Raw genomic sequence first — 17,622 nt, 5'->3', positions numbered from 1 at the left:
CTCAGTGTCTACTGTAGTAACAAGTAGCACTTATTTAGTGATTTTTTAAAAAACTAAATGAACAGTTGATGGATATTTTTTTCATATAGATGGCACAGGTGCTCATGAGGAAGTTTTGTTAATGATTTTCCTCCTAGGTAGGCACCACCTGACCCCCTCCCTTCCCACCTCTGCCCTACTGCTGGCGTATTAATTCTGAGGGTGGCTCTCAGTGTCCCTGCTCATACCTGAGGAACAAATGGTGTCCAGGATGGTCCAGATGAGATGTTGGGGGCGGGGACCACCAGTCATCTATGTGGTGTTCAGGCCAAGCGTCCAAGAAAAAATCCAGCTCTTACAAAACAAGGTGAGTTTTTTTTTTTTTGTTTTTTGTTTTTTCAAAGTAAAGAAAACCAACCCGAAAGGTTTTACTACAGCATTTCATGTGCTAAAAATTAAAGGGTGTGTGTCCTGTGTTTTCTTGGAAAGAGCTGTGATGAGGGTGAGAATTTTTGAGCCAGGATTTATCAGTTATAATTTGGAAAAGATGAGTCTTTCAAAGTAATCCTACACAGCAAATGTGTGAAGAGCTTGAAGTTCCATATCTGTAGTTTGTGTTTCTTCACATTCAAAGAGTATTTGGATTTAAAAAAATGATTTATGTAGCAGGATTGCAATAGTAATCCTTTTCCTTTTTAGAAGAGGTTGTTTAGAGCTGTAAACAAACATCTGTGTTTGTTCAAACGAAATAGCTCACTCTCTTTTTAAACCGCTGTTTCTGTTGTTCACTGTCATTTTAATAACTGGATTTTTTTCTTTTCTTTCTAGGTCTCCATGTATTCCAGACTTTTTAAAGCCATTAAATCTTCCCCTAGTACTGAAGTTTTTAAAAATAATAAATTTATTTCAGTGCAATGTCTGTAGTGTGATTCTTGTGTGGCAAGATTTTTTTAGCCATGATTTGAAGGGCTAGTCATTTTATAGAAGGAATGGAAGGACAGGCTGTGACTTTCCCTTTCCACATCTGTCTCACCTACATTGAAGCGGTTTGTTTAAAGACGGATCTTCATAAAAGGAAGAGCTGTCATAGGCACACTTTATGGGCCGTCTAATTGCTTCTGCTGTAGTTCCACAGTGCTTGTGTGCAAAACTCGGGCACTTTTATTTCATTGTGACAGGAGTGCAGCCTGCCAACAACACTGGGACAGCAGCCGGTGGTAACGTGCAGATTTTTCTGAACAGAGCACTGAGCCATTTTCTTAGGGAAGGTAGTGTGTGTGGCAGAGGGAAGGAGGGAAATGGAAGGCAAGGAGTCCAATTCTAGTTAATGCCTAACTGTACACAAAGTGGATTCTCTTACTAGTGTTTGTGTCCTAATAAATAGAAGGTGGGCTGTATTGAATCTTTGCTTGATGGAAAAAAGGTGATAATTGGTTAGTTGGTCATGAATTCTTTCTCTTTCCTTTTTTTTTTTTTTTTAAAGAAAAAAAGGTAAAATTTGGTTAGTTGGTAATGAATTCTTTTTTTTCCCTTTTTTTTTTTTTTTTAAACAAAGGTAGTGCTAAGAGTAAGGGTCTTAGCATCGTAGAGCTTTTCATAGAGTCACATTAACTTTAACTCTTAGCTACACACTTGCTTAGTCTTTGCTCATAAACTTTACTCATAGAGAGTTATTGAAACCAGTAATTGGTTTTAAAGAAAGAGGAAAGGAGACAATTATTTAGCAATAGAGCTGATAGGTTTTGGCTACTCAAGGATTTTCACTACTCTGTCCTTGAGGCAGAATTTGGAAAACATGTTTTTTACAACTTTTAACATGTGAATGGCTACCCTGTGGGTGGGCTTCTCTTCACTGATTCCATCCTCCTGTTCTTCCCAGCACCTCTTCCCTTTTCCTTCCCATCTGTTCCATCAGACCAGCCACATTCTCATACTCCCCTGTTCTCCTCAACCGGAGAACCTGACTTGAGAAGGAGGAGATGTGAGACTACCAAAGTCTGTGCATTCATCCGTGAATTCTACAGTTTGGCCTCAAACTTTTCATCCCTCTCTAGCTTTCCCCCTTTGGGTTCCAGTGGTGTGGAACTAACTGTATTTGAGGGATTCAGTACTGGGCACCATGTGCTGTTGCTCTAGCTGCTCCCTGGGGTGTAGGTAGGGTCAGGGTTGTCAGTTCCCTTCAGACTGTGGCCCTTTGCCCTGAGGATAGGTGACCTTGGTGGACTGTACATCCAGGAGCCTAATTTCAAAAAAGCCTTGGGGCATCCAGCAGGGCAAGCTGGGAAGTCCTGAAGAGGCCAGGCAGGCATGTGGCTTTGAGTCCAGGCTTCAGAGGGACACAGAGATCAAAAGAAAGACTTTAGTAGAGTCTGGGAGATCTGGACCTTTGCTGGAAATAAATTCTGTGTTGGAAGAGGAGCATGTTGCTTAATGGTTAGAGAAGTTTGGATGACATTTTGGAGTAGAAATGGCATTGTGTTCCTCAAAAACACATCTGACTTTGGAGATGGCTATGGCCAGAGAACTATTCCTTTACCAGCAGTCAGCATTATGGAGGCAGATGGTTCCTCAGAAAAGCCTCTCAAGACCAGCCTCCCATTTTACAGATTAAAGAACTAAGATCCTGAAACAGTCGTACAATGCCCTTACTACTTTTTAGTTTTTCTGCCAGGTCTGTAGAGATGGTCTTGTCTTCCTGCCTCATTCACAGAGGTTGAAAAGCTTCCTTTTGCCCTTTCTGGGTAAAGATCTTGGGCCCCTTATTGCCTTCCTTGCCCCCATGGCTTTGCCCAGAACACAGAGCACAGAGGGCTGAATCTGCCCCTACTGAACTTTTCCCTCCGGCCTGCCTCCCTGCACCGCCTTCACCCCCCACGAAGGAATCCAGAGCTCTCCCTGTGGTGGTGTGAAGCCACTGGAATGTGGCACTCTGACCCCTGGCAGTTGGGTGTCCTGGATGGACCTGGCCTGGGAAACAGGATGGACTTGGGAGGGGAAAGATTTGCCCCATGACCTTGGGGTGGAACGGAGGGAAAGGAAACAGGGTAGTGTGACCCCCCCCCCACCGACACACACACACGCAAAGTAGCATAGAAGACTCCATACAGTGGGTGCTGGGCTGGCAGACAGGAATAGACAGGTTGCTTCAGGTGGCCAGGTTGGAGGTTGGGGACCTTAACAGAGCTGAGTTCAGGTAAGTGAGCTACCGCAGAAGACCAAGTGAGAAAGAAGGCATTTGAGGTGAGGGGAGACACACAGTAATGCAGAGGAAATTGTTGTAAGAGACATGATGAAAAGACGGCTGGAGAGCGGGACTGTCCAGTGACTGCAGAGTAGGGGTTCTTCTCACTTAGAAATGAAATATATTAGAAAGTAGGAAAGACCCTTCTCAAGAAACTGCACCCCATTTTCATTTTAGAGTAGAGCAGACCCCGTTTGACGAATAGAGTATCAGAGTTAGTGAACAGGATGGAGGCACATTGAAATGGAAGGTTGATTGTGACTTACCTTCCTCTTTCTGTTTTCTGTCACTGGTGGACCAAACTGGGGTCAGTTACCTCCCTTGGAAAAAGACTTCAGGAGAAGCCTCAGAGTGTTGATGGTCTCCTGAGCATCAGCGTCTTGTCCCCCTCCAGGCAAACGACTCCTGCCCTCCATTTTTTCCTAATTGCATTCTTTGGCAGAGACTTCATGCAAACTCTTTTCAAGACATGAGCTAATCATACTGTTTCCAAACTACAGTGATGTTTTCTGGGATGGCAAGCCAGCTTTTTGTTAGAGATATTTAAAATTGAACCTCATGCTTTGGGGAAAGGAGTAGAAAGTACTGGCAGAATCTATTTCTGAAACACCTGTTTTGGAGGAGAGACATTCTTTTGCTGCTGGACTTGAAGGAGTTTGGTTTCTTCTGCAGCTGGGGTCTTTGTGCTTAGAAAATTAACTCTTCCCTAATGCAGAGTTGTCCTGAATGGTAACTCATATGCCATCGTTATTCTACATCCGAAGCAGGGGTGCTAATCTCCCTTGACCTCTTCCCACAGGACATTGTGTAAAGCTCTGGGACTAGCAATCCAAAAGTTGCTTACTAGAAATGTCTTGATTATTAGTTCGTTCATTGGTTAGGCAAGGCAGGTGTATATATGTACCCCTTCCTCAATTAGGTTGATACCAAAAACTACTAGGCGAGCCCCCCTGGAATCTAACTGATGTAGCAGCTAAGCAGGTGAGTGTCTCACAATCCAAGTTGTGCCTCTTTTGGTCTGCCCTGAGAGCCTAGCAGTCTGCCCTAAATTTGGAACTTGAGAACAACTGAATTATTAAAGAATACTTTCTGGGATTGGAGAGATAGCTCAGTGGTTAAGAGCAGTGGCTGCTCTTGCAGAGGACCTGGGTTTGATCCCCAGCACCCACAGGACGGATAGCAACCGTCCATAACTCCAGTTCCAGGGGCTCTGACGCCCTCTTCTAACCTCCGCTGGCATTGCATGACACAGGTACACTTACATACATGCAGACAATACACTCATACACATAAAAATAAATAATTTTTTTTTAAATTAAAGAATAATTTCAATGCTTATGTTTACGTTTAAAGTGGTATATATCCTAATCATTTGGAAACCAGTGATCTTTACAGCTAGCTAAATAGGATGTACATTTGATTATACATCCTTTGGGAATTTTTTGCTGGGCATGGTGATGCGTGCCTTTATTCCCAGCACTTAGCAGGCAGAGGCAGGCAATCTTTGTGAGTTCCAGGCCAGCCTGGTTTACATAGCAGGCCAGCTGGGGCTACAGGGAAACTTGATGTCTCCAAAAGACAAAAAAAAAAAAAATCCTTTGGGAATGTTTTGAATGTAGTTACTTCATTTTATATCCAAAGTCTTTAGTTCTTGAAGCATATAATGCACTTAATAAAGTGCTTAGTGATTTCAACCTTCAGGTGGGAGTTAGGGTAGAGTTCCACAAGCTACAAGTTGTGAGTTTGGGGATTTGAACAATTTCCTCATCGTTCCCTTGGCATTCAGAAGACCAACTTTAAGTGGAGTAAGATCGCAGAATCATGAGTTTGAAACATCCGTCTACCTACCTGTGTATGGAAATACTGGTAGTGTGTGGAAGAAGAAGTGGGTGATTTACATGTCATGTTTCCTTTTTGAAGCAAACGAGTTATTCTCAGTTTGTGCATGCTTACGCATGCATGTGTTCTAATTTGAAATAGAGAAATACATAAACTTGTTTCTTTAACATTGCTATGGCTTAAAATACCTGAAAGTTACTATTTTGTTCCCAGAAGGCCTAAATTACTGTGAAGTTTATTTATTATTCAAGTGCTCTGAAATGATATTAAATACCAGTGTGGAAGCAGTGAGGAAACAGATCAGGTGGGGCTCTGGAGACCTACCAGAGGGTTTAAAGCTGCTGCTTTTCTGAGGCATGCTTTCCGTATAGTCGTGGGAGTAGAAAATGTTCCATCCTGAGCGGTCACCTGCTCAAGTGGACCATCTCTTACTCCATTCAGCATGTGGCTTTGGTGGCCTCACCGTGTCCTCTCCACCAGCTCCATATGGAGCAGGGCTGGAAATAAGGAAGGCAGCTTTGGCTTCAAGAAGCTTTGAGTCCAGCGTAGCTCTAATGTCTTAAGGGAAAGGAAGGGCTGTGGGTGAATATGCTGGAAAGGGGAGGGGAGTAGATGGGGGGAAAATCAGACTTTGAAGACATTTAAGCTAGATAGAATTGTTGCACGTGTCTAGGTAAACAGGATTAGAACACCTTTGTAAGCAGAAATGTAATCTACAGAGGCCCATGGAAGTGAAAATCTACCAGTATTCAGGTAATTGACTGATGCAGTAAATATTCCTGGAGGACCTACTGTGTGCTGAGTCCTATTGCAGGGCCAGAAGATACAAGAATGAAAGAGGCAAAAATCCCTACCAACTTGGAGCTTTCTAGTAGAGAGAGTGCAAATCAGTTAGGATGCCAGAGATGAATGAGTTTTAGGGAGAAAATTAAAGCAGGAATGTGGACAGCAGTGGTGCTGGCTGACTTGCAGTTTTAAATAAAATGGTCAGAAAAAGTCCCACCATAGAGTTGATGCTGATCATGAACCTGAGGGGTGAGGGTGTGAGCTATGCACACACTGGAGGTGAATGCTTCAGGTGGCTGGAACACTGGTGCCTGGGCCCTGAGGCTACAGCAGTTCCAAAGGGGAAGAGAATCTGGCTGCACAGTGGGAAGTCGATGCAAGGTCAGCTGGAGCTGGGCGTAGGCCTCATTTTTCACTTTGAGACCACAGGCAGGGGAGAACCAGCATAGACTGTTAGGTCTGATTGTACAGTCATTGAGACACCCCCCCCACCCCGAGTATTGATTTGGAATTGTGTGTCTGTTTAGGTTTAGAGGTTAGGGTACTACACAGAAGAAGCTACAGGCTTTTGAGAAATAGGCAAATATGTCTTTCAAACATGCACTTCAGATTTTTTTTTAACCTTTCTGTATTGTATTTATTTGTATGATATATTTAACTTGTGCTGCAACAGCTTTATCAGTGCTGTGTAACTCAGTCCCCCCAAGATGTTCATATCCATTTCTTGACAAGAATCCTTTACATTGCTCCATAGTTTACATTTGCTTCTTGCTGGAGAATTCCAGGGTAAGTTTGAGGGACTGGATGCCTTTAAAGTTAACGTATCAGACATGCCTCATGTTTCTGAGGTTTCTTAATAGGCCACGGCCCCATGGACCAGTTCTTGTTTTGAATTTATAACCCTACTATCCTCATAAATGGTAGCTACATGGCTCTTAATATTTAAAAAATAAAGAACTGGAAACTTTTAACAGTGAACTAAATAGTAGGAAATTGTATACTGTGCACAAAAACTTTGTGCTTATTAAATATGATGGGCAAACTGCTTTGTGACTGGGACCAAATAGCAAGAGATTCCTGTAGTGAATCAATATATGTGCAGTCAGACTTAGCGATCACTTACTACACACACACACACACACACACACACACACACACACACACAGGATTTGGGTTTTTGGTTTTTTTGTTTACTGTTTTTAAGGTTTTGGAGAGTTCATCTCAAGGCCTTATACATGCTACGCAAGTACTCTACCACTGAGCAGTGCCTTCCCCCAGCTTCAAAGGTTTAAATTTAAAAAATATATTTTATTTATTATTTTTATGTGTATGCATGTCCTGCCTACATGTAGGTAAGTTCACCTGTGTCATGCAATGCAGAAGAGGCTGTTGGATCCCCTGGAATTGGAGTTACAGACAGTTGTTAGCTGCCATGTGGGTTCTGGGATTCGAACCCAGGTCTTCTGCAAGAACAAGCAGTGTTCTTAACCACTGAGCCATCTCTCTAGCCCCCTAAAGGTTTAAATTTTTCAGCAAGATACTTAAGGAAGATATTTCTTTGAAGAACACTACTAGAGTTCATGGTAAGAATCAGTCAGAGATATAGTTGCTGGACTATCACTCTTGATTATCTATCATCTTCCACTTGGTAGATCTTGAAGAATTCAGTTATTAAGGTAAAGTTCACATCAGGCTTAAGTTGATTTGTAAAAACACTCCTTACAAAACAAATGCTAACCGATTTCACAAAGTTATTACCCTGAAAAGATTCCTTAATGCTACCTACAGATCATTACACCTTTAAAAAAAAAAAAAAACCATTATTTGCCCTTCAGGAGTCTTGCCATATATGAAGGCATTGTTTGCTCTCACAAAGAAACTGTTGTTTCCTAAGGGGTAGAAGGGTTGAGATCATGTTTATATGTTTGAGTTTTCTGTTCTTGGTGGTTGCACATGTATTGTGTTGGCTGCAAGGTCTGTGTGCCTGTTCCCAGTGGTTAAGGGACGCTCAGCCCTGGGCCTTGAGGCCATGTTCCCTGGAGATAGGCTTCACCAGGGTGAAAGTTAACAGCATGCCTGCTCCCCTTTGTCCAGAACTCAGGTCTTCAGCATTTGGTGAACTTGAAATTTTGCCCAGCCTTTGCCCAGCTCACTTCCCTGTGTTTTGAGTCTTCACCCTGCCAGTGTGTTGATAGTCTCTGTGGGATTCAGACCCAGGTGGCTCAGTTCTTGCTTCAGTCAAGCCAGTTAATCCTGGCGAGGCCCTTAGTGTAGTCATTGGCACACAGAAGGTGCCCACCGAGTGTTGACTGCTATCGGGGGATGAAGTGCGCTTTCCTAATCTCTGCTGACTGTTCAGCTACTCCAATGAAAGCCACATTCTTCAAAGGGCTTATTTTCAGAGTATCTTGTTCATTTTGTTGTTCTTGTTTGAAGATCTGGTCATATTTTTCACTGTAGTAGTTCACACTTTTGGATAAGTGCAATTCCCACACCTAGTCTTCTGTTTTGCTCTTGGTTATTTGACTAACAGATGTGGGGCTACAACTAACATTAATATTTATAAAATGGTTCTGTGCATTATTCATGGGCGCAAGTGCCTTTCTGGCAAAAAGCATTAACTTGTGTCACATTATCTAATGTCATGATATGCAGAAGTGGCAGAAAGGAAAATAAGTTTATTATTTGTTATTATTTCTCTAACATGGTTGATGCTTATTATTCATTCACTCATTCAGCAGGTCATAAATATTGATACATAGAAGTGCTGATTAGTAGTGTTAAAGTTAAAAGAAAACTAGAGTGTGTATTAATATTTTAAAAGTAGGAAGACTAGGATCCGAGATTCTTCTTAGTCATTACCAAATATGTGACTCTCTTTGCCTAGCAACAAACTCATTTTCCAGAAAAAGTTGAACTTTAAATATTCACATTGCTTTGTGCATATTCAAGTTTCCTGTCTTCTGTCTCTCCATCCCAGTCCTGTCCCTTCTACAGATGTTTGTTTTTCCAGTGCTGCTGTTTGTTCAGTCCTAAGATAGCTCATTAACGAAAAGTAAAGCAGTATCACTGAAGCCACTTTGTGAAAATTAGACTAGCGATTTCATTTTACCAAGTGAAGTCATTCTACTAGATGTGACGGAAGTATGAGGACATAAGTAATTCGATCCCTATAAGGTAGATGAAACTCAGAGAGATAGTAAGACTTGAAGAGGAGTTTCCAAAGCAGATGAGAACAGCAACTTTCCAGGCAGAGAGAGCAGGGCTGGGCAAAGCCATGGAATCGTATAGCAATATGGACCATTTAAGGAATGCATGCCACTAAGTACTGCAGAAGGACAGGGACGTATAGAAGACAGGAGGCTGAAGATGCCCATTGGTATTAAATCTAAACAGGTGGTATGCCAAGGACCAGAATGACCAGATTTTAGACTTTATTTTATAAACCATTGTTTGCAGCTCCCTTGTCCTTAAGGAGCTTGTGGCAGTTCTCTTAACTCTTCAAATTCGGTGTCATTCATACTAAAGCACCTCTGTAGAAGGGTCAAACATTGGGAAAAGACATTGTATGGGACAGCTGAGGAAGGCTTTTAGAGAATCCTGATGAAGAAATGAAACAGGAAATACTAGATGCCTTCCCAAGATATTTTTTCCGTAAGTAAGGCTTACTCATTTTTAAGCAGCAGTATGTTTGATAACTGATATTCTTTGAGGTTGGATAAACATGGAGTTACATGTTTCACTGGACATTCAAGCACAGTGGTGGCTGCATCTCTTAACAGTAGTATGTGGTTTGGTAGTAGGTCTTGCCTAGATGTGGGCCAGGGCAGAGACTTGAAGGTTTAAAACAGTTAAATTCAGTGCCACAGAGTACAATCAAATGAACTGTAGCTAGGAAAAAATTTAAATGAGCATTCACTTAAAAATAACCTGTCTTGATTATTTTTTAAAAAGTTTCAAACGTAACCATTTGATGACTAATTTTGAGTGGCTTCCTGGTAAAACCATTTTTTTTGCGTTTATATGTCTAAGTAACCTAACCCGTGTGCCCATCCTTGCCTGTTTCTTTGGACTTGTTCCCTTGATCTTCTTCAGTAGAATGCTTATCTCACTTTTTTTTCTTTACTTCTCATATGTCCTGTGAAATTTCCCTTTAAATATCACCTTAGTTGGGTCCCATCAAGATTGACATGTGACATATCAAGTGTTCTTCAATTTAATAAATTTTCCATAAGCTCCTCCCACTTAAAAATATTTCTTATCGCCAGGCGTGGTGGCGCATGCCTTTGATCCCAGCTCTCGGGAGGCAGAGGCAGGCGGATCTCTGTGAGTTTGAGGTCAGCCTGGTCTCCATAGTGAATCCAGGCCATCTCAGGCTACAGGGAGACCCTGTCTCAAAAAGACCAAAAATAAATAAATAAATAAATAAATAAATAAATAAATAAATAAAATATTTCTTATTATAAAAAATTCCAGAGTGGAGAAAATTGCTTAGTGACATATATCTGTAGCTGACAATTCTTAGCCAATGTTATTTTGTTAAATCAGAAATTTTGCTCATGGATCTTATAAGAATTAAGGTATCAGAAAGGTCTTGGAAAATAAAGTTCATGATGTTAAAAATGTCAAAGTTTGCCTTATTTGTGTTTACTTTGAAACTTACCAATTTTCAGAACTCAAACTCATTTGTTAATAGGAAACTACTTTATTACTTTTATAGCAATATAATTCTGTGACACTATCCTCAATGAATTATTAATGTTGCACAATTGCCAGAATCTTTAAAGAAATGTGAGGATAAAGCCTAGAGGGACCTCAAATTAGTCATTCTGCCTTCTCTTAGTCATCAAAATATTGGAGGCAAATGCCAAAGGGTCCTTGTAAGAACCAGTGTGAGAGCCAAGGTTGTGGTCTCCTGGGTCTAGCCCTCGGTTACATCACCCCAGATGGCTTAGCTTCTTTTTGTTTATATACAGTTTAAGATAATTCCTAGTTTAGGCAGAGTTGGGAGTTAGGAAAGTGTCTTCTGTAGCCCCAGGCTTTCCACCCCTCGTTTCATGGAATTCTTGCTTCTAGAATCAAGGCATATCTTCTCTTAGGCTCTTCCTCCCTGTTCTCCACTAGCTTTCTGCAGTCAAAAAGGAAATGAGCCTTTCCATATCCTGCCCATACTAGATTCACATTCTTGGTATTAGTTTGGTTTGAATGGTGGACCTTTGTACTATAAACCTTTTTCCTGATGTCTAAAGGCATTGGTGCCTGGCTCAGTTTTTGACACAAAATAGAGATTAGTATGTGCTTGAAAGAAAAAAAAAAATCTATGAATGAAGAATGAGTGAGTGAACTTGTGTTTTATACTTCATTTCTTGTAGTGGCATTCATAGGTGTCTAACGAAAAGTGAAGAGATGGAACTTAATGCTTTTCTTTAATCAGTGTTTCATTGTAAACACTGATGGTGCTGCTTATTTTCAATGAATTCTTTCCTGAGACATAATCGAAATCAATGTTCTCGTGTGTTATATATCTAGAGCTTTGCATCCTTTTAAATCTTGAACAAGTATTTTTGTGGCTGTTTTAGCGTTTCTATTGTGTTAGAGTCTCTGGTTTTGTCCACTCTGGTGTATGGTGAAATATACCTAGCGTGGTTTCACTCTATAGAAATGCCTGTAAAGCAAAAATTTTTCTAACGAAGTCATTTCTGCTGATAACCATAAATTTGCCCTTCCTGCTTTGCACTGATTCCAGCCTAGAGAAGAAGGGGAGAGGGAAGCGCCTGCTTTTGGAACATAATCTTTGAGTCCAAAGCAGAGGGAAGGAAAGCGGGCTGCAGTAGAGTCCTCTTGGAGCAGAACTCAGTGCCGATAACAGCCAGTCAGGGAGCTGGGGTGTGCAGAGCAGTGTTTTCACGTTACACAGGAGCTTCTAGGCGGGCACGGAAAGAGATACCGGCATTCGCTATTTGCATCTTACCATAGCCACAGGGATATGTGAACAGCTGAAGAATTAATATGATCTATATTCCCAGAAGCCTCTCCTCTGCCAACAGAATTCCATTACAGTGATCTTCTGAGTGTGTACTGTGAATTTGTTTCTCGCTTTTTAATATCTGCTCTGGCATATTTCTAGTAGGTGGATTGCTGCATAATGGGGTGCAGCTATCTCTTGGTTTGGAGTAAACTCCATTAACCAAAGCCAAGGACAAGGTAGAAAAGGTGAGGTTCTAAGTGTAAAAATAACCTGCCTTCAGGAAGGCAGAGATTGCAGGTTAAAAGAGTCTTTTATCCAGTAAATGTGGTCATACCTGAAATGTCCTCTTCCCTAAGTAATTCAGACATGGAAGGATACTTCAGTGGGCGAAGAGGTTGAATCCTGGACCAGTCAGGTTAGCAGGTCCACAGGTGGCTCTTGGAGTAACGCATATGGTGCAAGAGAGGGATCTATTTCCTTCAAACTTAGAGTTGATGGGCCCTCAAACATCTTCTACGAGGCCTCTCCATATCCTTCTGGACAATGCTTCTTCTACCCTCAAGTTGAAAGCGTTCTTCTGACTTACCTTTGTATTCGAATTCTTGCATATCAAATGTGGAGGAAAAGAATTTTAGGCATCATGAAGAATATCAGGATACCTTGTGGAGCAGAAAGGCAGCCCAGGACAAGGTAAAGTTGGTAGTGTTTTTACATTACCATCAGATGGTCACTTACATAAGGAAATTACATTCTGCACAGTAGCTTGCTCTACTAAAAGTACCAGAGCTGTTGAGAAAACAGGGTATGGGGAGGTCATAGGAGATAAATGTAAACTGTATGAACTCAAACAAAAAGAAAGATTGACACAGGTAAGCTGCCTAAGGCTTTCTGCCTGGACCCCTGGCAGCCCATCCTTTGCATCTCTACACACTCCAAGCTCCTTGTTTCCCTCACAGCCTAGGCCCTAAGGATAGTCAAAATTAAAAGAAATTACATTCTGCACAGTAGAATTAAAATTAAAAGATCTGGGATTCATTTCTCCCACTTTTTCTTTCTTTTTTTTAATACATGGCAAAATTCCTTTAACTTTTAAATTTCACTTGCAATCTACCAAGGTTGCTTGATGTATTAGAAATTTTAGCCAATAGAGGACTCTGGGTTTTTGTACTAAATGAAGGGATTTAAACAAGATTATCTATCTCACATCTTCATCTATTGCTGAGACCTTTTCTCTAACTGTTAAAAACAAGGAGCAGGGTGGGAAAAAAAAACCAAGAAAATCAAACCTACTTCAAAACCTATACTTTTATGCACACACACACACACACACACACACACACACACACACACATACATTGCTGTATTACTGTTCTGGAGAAAAAAATCATGTATGAACCAATACAACTTTTGTTTTCTATATGGACACTTTTGCTATTTATAGATAGCATATTAACTAAGTTACATTAGAGAAGTATGTGTTTTCATGGTTCAGTGGTGACTGTGAGAGATGTGCCTGTCCATGGCTGTTTCTCAGTCTTGATCTCTTGCGGCTGTGGTCTAGGTACCAATAGTACATGCTCAGACTGTTCGTAACAGTAGTTCTTGGTTGTGGACTGGAGACTCCAGAGTGCCTCAAGTCCCTTTCAAGCGGTACATGAGGTCACAACTATTTCTATAATATTAGGGCAGGTTTATTTGCTTTTTTCCCTCTGTTTCCATTTGACACCAATGGGTAAAAACAATAGCAGATAAAAGCCACTGACAATAGGGGTCCAAATTGTCAACTCCTTACTAGGAGTTTATGGCAAACTCCTAGTAAGTTCTCGTTTGCATCCCCTTGCTCTGTGAGTTAAAGTAAATAAGACAATAATTAAATAAGATAAAAAATATTAGCTCCCCTTAAGGATGTCTTTGTCCAAAAGCAGTATGGTTATTAATTTTATTAAATTCCAACCTTTCATCCTATTAGTTCTGTAGGATGAAGTGGGAAGTGCCTGAGAACTAATTCTTCTCACTGGAGAAAAGCATTGCACTTGAAGGTAAACTGAGTGCAGATGTCTGGTTGACAGTTGGACATACTCAATGTACTGGGCATATTTAGACATGTCATGATTTGAATTTGTCCATGACATTATTAGATTTCTCTCACTTTATATTTAGGGGAAATAATATCCTGATTTGTTGCCTTGTAGATGTAAACTTTAAAATATATTTGCAATAGTACCTGTTGACCTTTCTGTCCAGGAGACTACATCTTGTTGCATGTAGAATACCAGGGGTCGGGAGAAACCTATTTTCAGGGAAGTACCCATTATTTTAACTCTGTTTTTTTCTGGCTAGACCAAGGAGAAGGGAAGAACTATGATAGAAAATCAGAACCTTAATGCTTTGCTGTGTAGACATTTTAAAAGAAAATTTAACAGGGACTGTATAGATCTGCAGGTGGACTACCTCTGATTCTGCAATCTTCAGTACTCTGCAGTCTAAGGTTTTCAGAGCACTGATGTAGCACAGTTTATTCAAATATTTCATAATCTAAAAGAAGTCTGAAATTTGAAACGTTTCTGGTTCCAAGCATTGTGATAAGGGGGACATGACCTGCATTTGGGTTCAGATTCCCTCAGATTTGATTAGCTTTGTGTTTTAATCAAATGTCATTAAATTTTTGCCTTCAATCCCTGTTGATTTTCTATTCAATTATTTTTAAAGTATAATGTTCTATAATAGAAAATTATAAAAGCATTTGCCTCAGAAACATGTTCTTGATCCTATAAAACAGTTGTTGCTATGGGAACTACTTGCCAAGATGAAAAAGTATTGATTAAGAGGGACCATAAAATTGAGATCTCCTTTAGAAGAGAAACATATTTAAGATCTCTTTGGCTTCAGAGAGTTGCTTCCAGGCTGGATGGACAGGTTGCCAGGGCCATCTGGAGGGACTGCTAGCCTTCCTGCACACCTTTCAGTAAAACCTTTGTCACAGCCAAGAAGCTTCCACCGAAAAAGAAATGGAAAGCAGTGCAGAGCCAGGGAGATCATGAAGGGCAGTTGCCTTGTAGCTCTAATTCAATGTTCAGGGCAAATAGTCTTCTTGTGAGAAGGCTGAGAGAAACATCTGGTAGTCAGACAGCTTGGCTCTGAAGATGGACTTTTTGGAAGGGATTGTAGTGCTCACCAGGTGTTAAGAGGTTGCCATTTTAGAGCTGAACTGGGAAGGAGACTAATGACAGGTGATGGCCTAGTGAGAAATGTACCAGTGTATCACCAAGTATTGCTTTAAAAAATGTGCCTCACCCAATGCTTTCATAACAAGCTTTTGAAATAGGATTTAACATCAGTTCTTTATATCATCCAGAACACTTTTCCTTGTGATATTGTGTCTTTTATAATAAGATACTTTTGTTGTTAAAAAAGAAACAACTGGAGGCTGAAGAGGTGGCTCAGTGGTTAAGAGCAAAGAATGCAGCACCCACATGATGGCTAACAACTGTCAACTCCAGTTCCAGAGGATCCAGTGCCCTCTTCTGGCCTCCGTGGGCATTGCACACACATGTTGCACTTACATTCATGCAGGCAAAACCCTAATATACATAAAATAAAAATAAATTTAAAAAGAAACAACTGCAGTAGCCAAACCATTAACATGAAATGTGTATACACACATATGTGTATGTTAGGACACTTACTATGTGTTGAGGTTAAGGAATTCCATGGTTAGCTAAGACCCTGCTCCTGCCTGTGAACTCTCTGGCCTATTGGAGAAGTTTGACTTGGATGAAACCACTATAGTAGGGAGTGGGCGATTTCTGCAGGTGCTTGCAGATGGATGGAGGATCGGACAGCTCATTCTCCTGAGGTGTTTGGAGAAGAACTCTCCAACGAAGTCACGTTGATCTGGGTCTTGAAGTGGAATAAGACTTATATGAAGAAGAAAGCAGGTGTTTGAAGTAGAAACACAAAGCACTGGGAGCAATTATTATGGGATTGTCGTGAGAGCTGCAGTGTGCTTAGAGGATGTAGACTTGAGAGGGATTGGTGAATGAGGAGTCTGGAGAAATAAGTGCAAACTATATCATAAAGGACCTTATATTCTACCTTGGTCTTTTATTAGAAAGACGATTTTAGTAAGAATGTGCAAAATGGGGTAGAGGGACAAGAAAACAGTAGTGGGGAGACAGAGTAGAGAACTTTGAGGTGGCACAGGAGGGAGTTTCAATTATAATTTAGGTATAGAGTATTTATTGTGGGAAGAATTATTGTGATGGAGGGAACTTGGTTTGGTGGTACCAGACATACATATTCATTAAAACAGTATTAAAGATTTCCTTTCAGAAATATGAAAAGAGGAGAAATACAAATAGTTTTTCAGTGGTTCAGATGTTATATGAATTTCTTAACAAGCTTTGAAATTCTTAGGGTTGAACTATCTTTGAACTGTAAATTTGCATATGCAGTCACAAAAAGGGCTTAATGGCTGATGTCACTGGACTGTACTAGGACAGTTGTTTTAATAGCAATCGACAACATAAACCCAGAGGTAAGAAATCATTGAGATGTGACATGACCGTAACTGAGAACAGATAATTCCTCTTCTGCTGTGAGTTGCTTAGTATATTTTCTAGCTTTCTCTTCAGATACTTTAGTAATTCCAGTGAAGTGTCTTTATGGATGTGTATATTGTTTACATGTTATTTCTGAAGACCAGATACAGAGTAAGAAAACAGACCACTTGGGTTTCTGCTTAAACTTCAAAACCCAAGGCTAGTGAAAGCCTCAGGTTTGAGTACATAAGTGAGCCTCATCTGAAATCAAAACACAGATTTTTCTCCTTTGCCTTTTCAAAGAATCACCCCAAAGCTCTTTATGTTGTAAATGATTCTGTTCTCAAGATTCCTTGGCAAGAAAATTGTTTCAGTAAGGGAGAGCAGTCTTGTCATTTACCAGCAGTAAATGTTAGCTCTATGAAAACCAGAGCTGTTTGTTTGTTTACTCTCTTCTATGAAAACACTCCCCTCCCCAACCCCCTCATCCCTTAAGGATTCATCTCAAGGCCTCACAACTGCTAGACCAATACTCTGTGGTAGAACCATGCCCCTCACCTGGAAAATCACTTTTTTTGAAACAGGGTCTCCCTGTAGCCTCAACTGGTCTGGAACTTTCTGTGTAGACCAGGCTGGCCTCCATTTCATAGAGATCTGCCTGCCTCTGCCTCCCAAATGCTTAGATTAAAGGCATGCACCACCACACCCCCACTGAAAACACTATCTTAAGATGGTCTTTACTTCTTCCTGTGAGAAACAGGTTTAGGGTTTCTTAAATTCAAGCACTTAAAAAAAATTCTCTCTGGATTGTTATTAGAAACATGTTTGCTAACATGTTTGCTGTCTGACAGCCAGCCCCAGTTCAGATGTGATAAAGTATCTTTTAAAGATAATGTGAAGAGGGAGATGTCATGTCCCAGGGATCCATAGAAAAGTAGTGTGTGTTCTTGTAAGGGGTGTTTTAACCAGGATGAATATTATTAAGAATAGAGCATGTCTCTGGTTTCTCATATTTGTTGCATTTCTTTGAGCTTGGTCTCAGAAAAGCTAGTTTTAAAACCTACTTTATTACTATCTGCTCCATCCCATGACAACCACACTTCTGAATGCTAGCCTCTGTCTCTCACTGGGCTGTACCCTTAGTGCTGTTGGTCATTGTTGGCTTTGCTATGGGTGGTGTTGGATATTAGCAGTGAGTACCAAAATATTTCTTTGAGATTGGCAAGTGTACCTCAGGCAATGAAAAATTAAGGAAAATTTTAAAAAAT

General features: G+C 40.6%; 1 protein-coding gene across 2 annotated transcripts in view; it reads left to right on the top strand.

Annotated features, from left to right (window-relative positions):
- Nucleotides 1–17,622, top strand: part of Crim1 (cysteine rich transmembrane BMP regulator 1) — a 192,886-nt gene that overhangs the window by 25,381 nt on the left and 149,883 nt on the right. The window lies entirely within an intron of this gene.

The sequence above is a fragment of the Nannospalax galili genome, unplaced genomic scaffold, assembly GCF_000622305.1.
Source record: "Nannospalax galili isolate Female #2095 unplaced genomic scaffold, S.galili_v1.0 scaffold929, whole genome shotgun sequence".
Taxonomy (NCBI): Eukaryota; Metazoa; Chordata; class Mammalia; order Rodentia; family Spalacidae; genus Nannospalax; species Nannospalax galili.
Note: the sequence above shows the minus strand (reverse complement) of the source record. Positions and strands in the feature narration are given on the sequence as shown.